Source organism: Heptranchias perlo, unplaced genomic scaffold, assembly GCF_035084215.1.
Source record: "Heptranchias perlo isolate sHepPer1 unplaced genomic scaffold, sHepPer1.hap1 HAP1_SCAFFOLD_87, whole genome shotgun sequence".
NCBI lineage: Eukaryota > Metazoa > Chordata > Chondrichthyes > Hexanchiformes > Hexanchidae > Heptranchias > Heptranchias perlo.
The window spans coordinates 1,162,162-1,168,422 of record NW_027139907.1 but is presented as its reverse complement, the minus strand read 5'-3'; positions in this window follow the sequence as shown (position 1 = coordinate 1,168,422).

The window sequence follows — 6,261 nt, the reverse complement described above, 5'->3', positions numbered from 1 at the left end:
AAAATCTTTTTGATTTGAAGAAGAAAGATCTAGCTGACTGAAATAAGTTCATTAGATGAAAACCAACGAAAATTGACAAGAACCACGAAAAATTCTTGTATTTTAAGATAAAATCTTACGCTATTAAAGAAAAAACTCCCAGCTCGCTGAAATATGTTCATTTGCTGAAAACCAACAAAACCACGAAAAGTTCTTGTATTTGAAGATAAAATCTTTTTTCTTTGAAGAAGAAAGATCTAGCTGACTGAAATAAGTTCATTAGATGAAAACCAACAAAAATTGACAAGAACCACGAAAAGTTCTTGTATTTTAAGATAAAATCTTAGGCTATTAAAGAAAAAACTTCCAGCTCGCTGAAATATGTTCATTTGCTGAAAACCATCAAAACCACGAAAAGTTCTTGTATTTGAAGATAAAATCTTTTTGCTTTGAAGAAGAAAGATCTAGCTGACTGAAATAAGTTCATTAGATGAAAACCAACAAAAATTGACAAGAACCACGAAAAGTTCTTGTATTTTAAGATAAAATCTTGCACTATTAAAGAAAAAACTCACAGCTCGCTGAAATATGTTCATTTGCTGAAAACCAACAAAACCACGAAAAGTTCTTGTATTTGAAGATAAAATCTTTTTTCTTTGAAGAAGAAAGATCTAGCTGACTGAAATAAGTTCATTAGATGAAAACCAACAAAAATTGACAAGAACCACGAAAAGTTCTTGTATTTTAAGATAAAATCTTACTCTATTAAGGAAAAAACTTCCAGCTCGCTGAAATATGTTCATTTGCTGAAAACCATCAAAACCACGAAAAGTTCTTGTATTTGAAGATAAAATCTTTTTGCTTTGAAGAAGAAAGATCCAGCTGACTGAAATAAGTTCATTAGATGAAAACCAACAAAATTTGACAAGAACCACGAAAACTTCTTGTATTTTAAGATAAAATCTTACTCTATTAAGGAAAAAACTTCCAGCTCGCTGAAATCTGTTCATTTGCTGAAAACCATCAAAACCACGAAAAGTTCTTGTGTTTGAAGATAAAATCTTTTTGCTTTGAAGAAGAAAGATCCAGCTGAGTGAAATAAGTTCATCAGATGAAAACCAACAAAAATTGACAAGAACCACGAAAAGTTCTTGTATTTTAAGATAAAATCTTACTCTACTCAGGAAAAAACTTCCAGCTCGCTGAAATATGTTCATTTGCTGAAAACCATCCAAACCACGAAAAGTTCTTGTATTTGAAGATAAAATCTTTTTGCTTTGAAGAAGAAAGATCTCGCTGACTGAAATAAGTTCATTAGATGAAAACCAACAAAAATTGACAAGAACCACGAAAAGTTCTTGTATTTTAAGATAAAATCTTACGCTATTAAAGAAAAAACTCCCAGCTCGCTGAAATATGTTCATTTGCTGAAAACCAACAAAACCACGAAAAGTTCTTGTATTTGAAGATAAAATCTTTTTGCTTTGAAGAAGAAAGATCTAGCTGACTGAAATAAGTTCATTAGATGAAAACCAACAAAAATTGACATGAACCACGAAAACTTCTTGTATTTTAAGATAAAATCTTACTCTATTAAGGAAAAAACTTCCAGCTCGCTGAAATATGTTCATTTGCTGAAAACCATCAAGACCACGAAAAGTTCTTGTATTTGAAGATAAAATCTTTTTGCTTTGAAGAAGAAAGATCTAGCTGACTGAAATAAGTTCATTAGATGAAAACCAACAAAAATTGAGAAGAACCACGAAAACTTCTTGTATTTTAAGATAAAATCTTACGCTATTAAAGAAAAAACTTCCAGCTCGCTGAAATCTGTTCATTTGCTGAAAACCATCAAAACCACGAAACGTTCTTGTATTTGAAGATAAAATCTTTTTGCTTTGAAGAAGAAAGATCTAGCTGATTGAAATAAGTTCATTAGATGAAAACCAACAAAAATTGACAAGAACCACGAAAAGTTCTTGTATTTTAAGATAAAATCTTGCGCTATTAAAGAAAAAACTCACAGCTCGCTGAAATATGTTCATTTGCTGAAAACCAACAAAACCACGAAAAGTTCTTGTATTTGAAGGTAAAATCTTTTTGCTTTGAAGAAGAAAGATCCAGCTGACTGAAATAAGTTCATTAGATGAAAACCAACAAAATTTGACAAGAACCATGAAAACTTCTTGTATTTTAAGATAAAATCTTACTCTATTAAGGAAAAAACTTCCAGCTCGCTGAAATATGTTCATTTGCTGAAAACCATCAAAACCACGAAAAGTTCTTGTATTTGAAGATAAAATCTTTTTGCTTTGAAGAAGAAAGATCCAGCTGACTGAAATAAGTTCATTAGATGAAAACCAACAAAATTTGACAAGAACCATGAAAACTTCTTGTATTTTAAGATAAAATCTTACTCTATTAAGGAAAAAACTTCCAGCTCGCTGAAATCTGTTCATTTGCTGAAAACCATCAAAACCACGAAAAGTTCTTGTATTTGAAGATAAAATCTTTTTGCTTTGAAGAAGAAAGATCCAGCTGACTGAAATAAGTTCATTAGATGAAAACCAACAAAAATTGACAAGAACCACGAAAAGTTCTTGTATTTTAAGATAAAATCTTACTCTATTAAGGAAAAAACTTCCAGCTCGCTGAAATATGTTCATTTGCTGAAAACCATCAAAACCACGAAAAGTTCTTGTATTTGAAGATAAAATCTTTTTGCTTTGAAGAAGAAAGATCCAGCTGACTGAAATAAGTTCATTAGATGAAAACCAACAAAATTTGACAAGAACCACGAAAACTTCTTGTATTTTAAGATAAAATCTTACTCTATTAATGAAAAAACTTCCAGCTCGCTGAAATCTGTTCATTTGCTGAAAACCATCAAAACCACGAAAAGTTCTTGTATTTGAAGATAAAATCTTTTTGCTTTGAAGAAGAAAGATCCAGCTGACTGAAATAAGTTCATTCGATGAAAACCAACAAAAATTGACAAGAACCACGAAAAGTTCTTGTATTTTAAGATAAAATCTTAGGCTATTAATGAAAAAACTTCCAGCTCGCTGAAATCTGTTCATTTGCTGAAAACCATCAAAACCACGAAAAGTTCTTGTATTTGAAGATAAAATCTTTTTGCTTTGAAGATGAAAGATCTCGCTGACTGAAATAAGTTCATTGGATGAAAACCAACAAAAATTGACAAGAACCACGAAAAGTTCTTGTATTTTAAGATAAAATCTTACTCTATTCAGGAAAAAACTTCCAGCTCGCTGAACTATGTTCATTTGCTGAAAACCATCAAAACCACGAAAAGTTCTTGTATTTGAAGATAAAATCTTTTTGCTTTGAAGAAGAAAGATCTCGCTGACTGAAATAAGTTCATTAGATGAAAACCAACAAAAATTGACAAGAACCACGAAAAGTTCTTGTATTTTAAGATAAAATCTTACGCTATTAAAGAAAAAACTCCCAGCTCGCTGAAATATGTTCATTTGCTGAAAACCAACAAAACCACGAAAAGTTCTTGTATTTGAAGATAAAATCTTTTTTCTTTGAAGAAGAAAGATCCAGCTGACTGAAATAAGTTCATTAAATGAAAACCAACAAAAATTGACAAGAACCACGAAAAGTTCTTGTATTTTAAGATAAAATCTTACTCTATTCAGGAAAAAACTTCCAGCTCGCTGAAATCTGTTCATTTGCTGAAAACCATCAAAACCACGAAAAGTTCTTGTATTTGAAGATAAAATCTTTTTGCTTTGAAGAAGAAAGATCTCGCTGACTGAAATAAGTTCATTAAATGAAAACCAACAAAAATTGACAAGAACCACGAAAAGTTCTTGTATTTGAAGATAAAATCTTACTCTATTAAGGAAAAAACTTCCAGCTCGCTGAAATATGTTCATTTGCTGAAAACCATCAAAACCACGAAAAGTTCTTGTATTTGAAGATAAAATCTTTTTGCTTTGAAGAAGAAAGATCGAGCTGACTGAAATAAGTTCATTAGATGAAAACCAACAAAAATTGACATGAACCACGAAAACTTCTTGTATTTTAAGATAAAATCTTACTCTATTAAGGAAAAAACTTCCAGCTCGCTGAAATATGTTCATTTGCTGAAAACCATCAAGACCACGAAAAGTTCTTGTATTTGAAGATAAAATCTTTTTGCTTTGAAGAAGAAAGATCTAGCTGACTGAAATAAGTTCATTAGATGAAAACCAACAAAAATTGACAAGAACCACGAAAACATCTTGTATTTTAAGATAAAATCTTACGCTATTAAAGAAAAAACTTCCAGCTCGCTGAAATCTGTTCATTTGCTGAAAACCATCAAAACCACGAAACGTTCTTGTATTTGAAGATAAAATCTTTTTGCTTTGAAGAAGAAAGATCTAGCTGACTGAAATAAGTTCATTAGATGAAAACCAACAAAAATTGACAAGAACCACGAAAAGTTCTTGTATTTTAAGATAAAATCTTACTCTATTAAGGAAAAAACTTCCAGCTCGCTGAAATCTGTTCATTTGCTGCAAACCAACAAAACCACCAAAAGTTCTTGTATTTGAAGATAAAATCTTTTTGCTTTGACGAAGAAAGATCCAGCTGACTGAAATAAGTTCATTAGATTAAAACCAACAAAATTTGACAAGAACCACGAAAACTTCTTGTATTTTAAGATAAAATCTTACTCTATTAATGAAAAAACTTCCAGCTCGCTGAAATCTGTTCATTTGCTGAAAACCATCAAAACCACGAAAAGTTCTTGTATTTGAAGATAAAATCTTTTTGCTTTGAAGAAGAAAGATCTCGCTGACTGAAATAAGTTCATTAAATGAAAACCAACAAAAATTGACAAGAACCACGAAAAGTTCTTGTATTTGAAGATAAAATCTTACTCTATTAAGGAAAAAACTTCCAGCTCGCTGAAATATGTTCATTTGCTGAAAACCATCAAAACCACGAAAAGTTCTTGTATTTGAAGATAAAATCTTTTTGCTTTGAAGAAGAAAGATCGAGCTGACTGAAATAAGTTCATTAGATGAAAACCAACAAAAATTGACATGAACCACGAAAACTTCTTGTATTTTAAGATAAAATCTTACTCTATTAAGGAAAAAACTTCCAGCTCGCTGAAATATGTTCATTTGCTGAAAACCATCAAGACCACGAAAAGTTCTTGTATTTGAAGATAAAATCTTTTTGATTTGAAGAAGAAAGATCTAGCTGACTGAAATAAGTTCATTAGATGAAAACCAACAAAAATTGACAAGAACCACGAAAACATCTTGTATTTTAAGATAAAATCTTACGCTATTAAAGAAAAAACTTCCAGCTCGCTGAAATCTGTTCATTTGCTGAAAACCATCAAAACCACGAAACGTTCTTGTATTTGAAGATAAAATCTTTTTGATTTGAAGAAGAAAGATCTAGCTGACTGAAATAAGTTCATTAGATGAAAACCAACAAAAATTGACAAGAACCACGAAAAGTTCTTGTATTTTAAGATAAAATCTTACTCTATTAAGGAAAAAACTTCCAGCTCGCTGAAATCTGTTCATTTGCTGCAAACCAACAAAACCACCAAAAGTTCTTGTATTTGAAGATAAAATCTTTTTGCTTTGACGAAGAAAGATCCAGCTGACTGAAATAAGTTCATTGGATGAAAACCAACAAAAATTGACAGGAACCACGAAAAGTTCTTGTATTTTAAGATAAAATCTTAGGCTATTAAAGAAAAAACTCACAGCTCGCTGAAATATGTTCATTTGCTGAAAACCAACAAAACCACGAAAAGTTCTTGTATTTGAAGATAAAATCTTTTTTCTTTGAAGAAGAAAGATCTAGCTGACTGAAATAAGTTCATTAGATGAAAACCAACAAAAATTGACAAGAACCACGAAAAGTTCTTGTATTTTAAGATAAAATCTTACTCTATTATGGAAAAAACTTCGAGCTCGCTGAAATATGTTCATTTGCTGAAAACCATCAAAACCACGAAAAGTTCTTGTATTTGAAGATAAAATCTTTTTGCTTTGAAGAAAAAAGATCCAGCTGACTGAAATAAGTTCATTAGATGAAAACCAACAAAAATTGACAAGAACCACGAAAAGTTCTTGTATTTTAAGATAAAATCTTACTCTGTTAAAGAAAAAACTCCCAGCTCGCTGAAATATGTTCATTTGCTGAAGAACAACAAAACCGCGAAAAGTTCTTGTATTTGAAGATAAAATCTTTTTGCTTTGAAGAAGAAAGATCTAGCTGACTGAAATAAGTTCA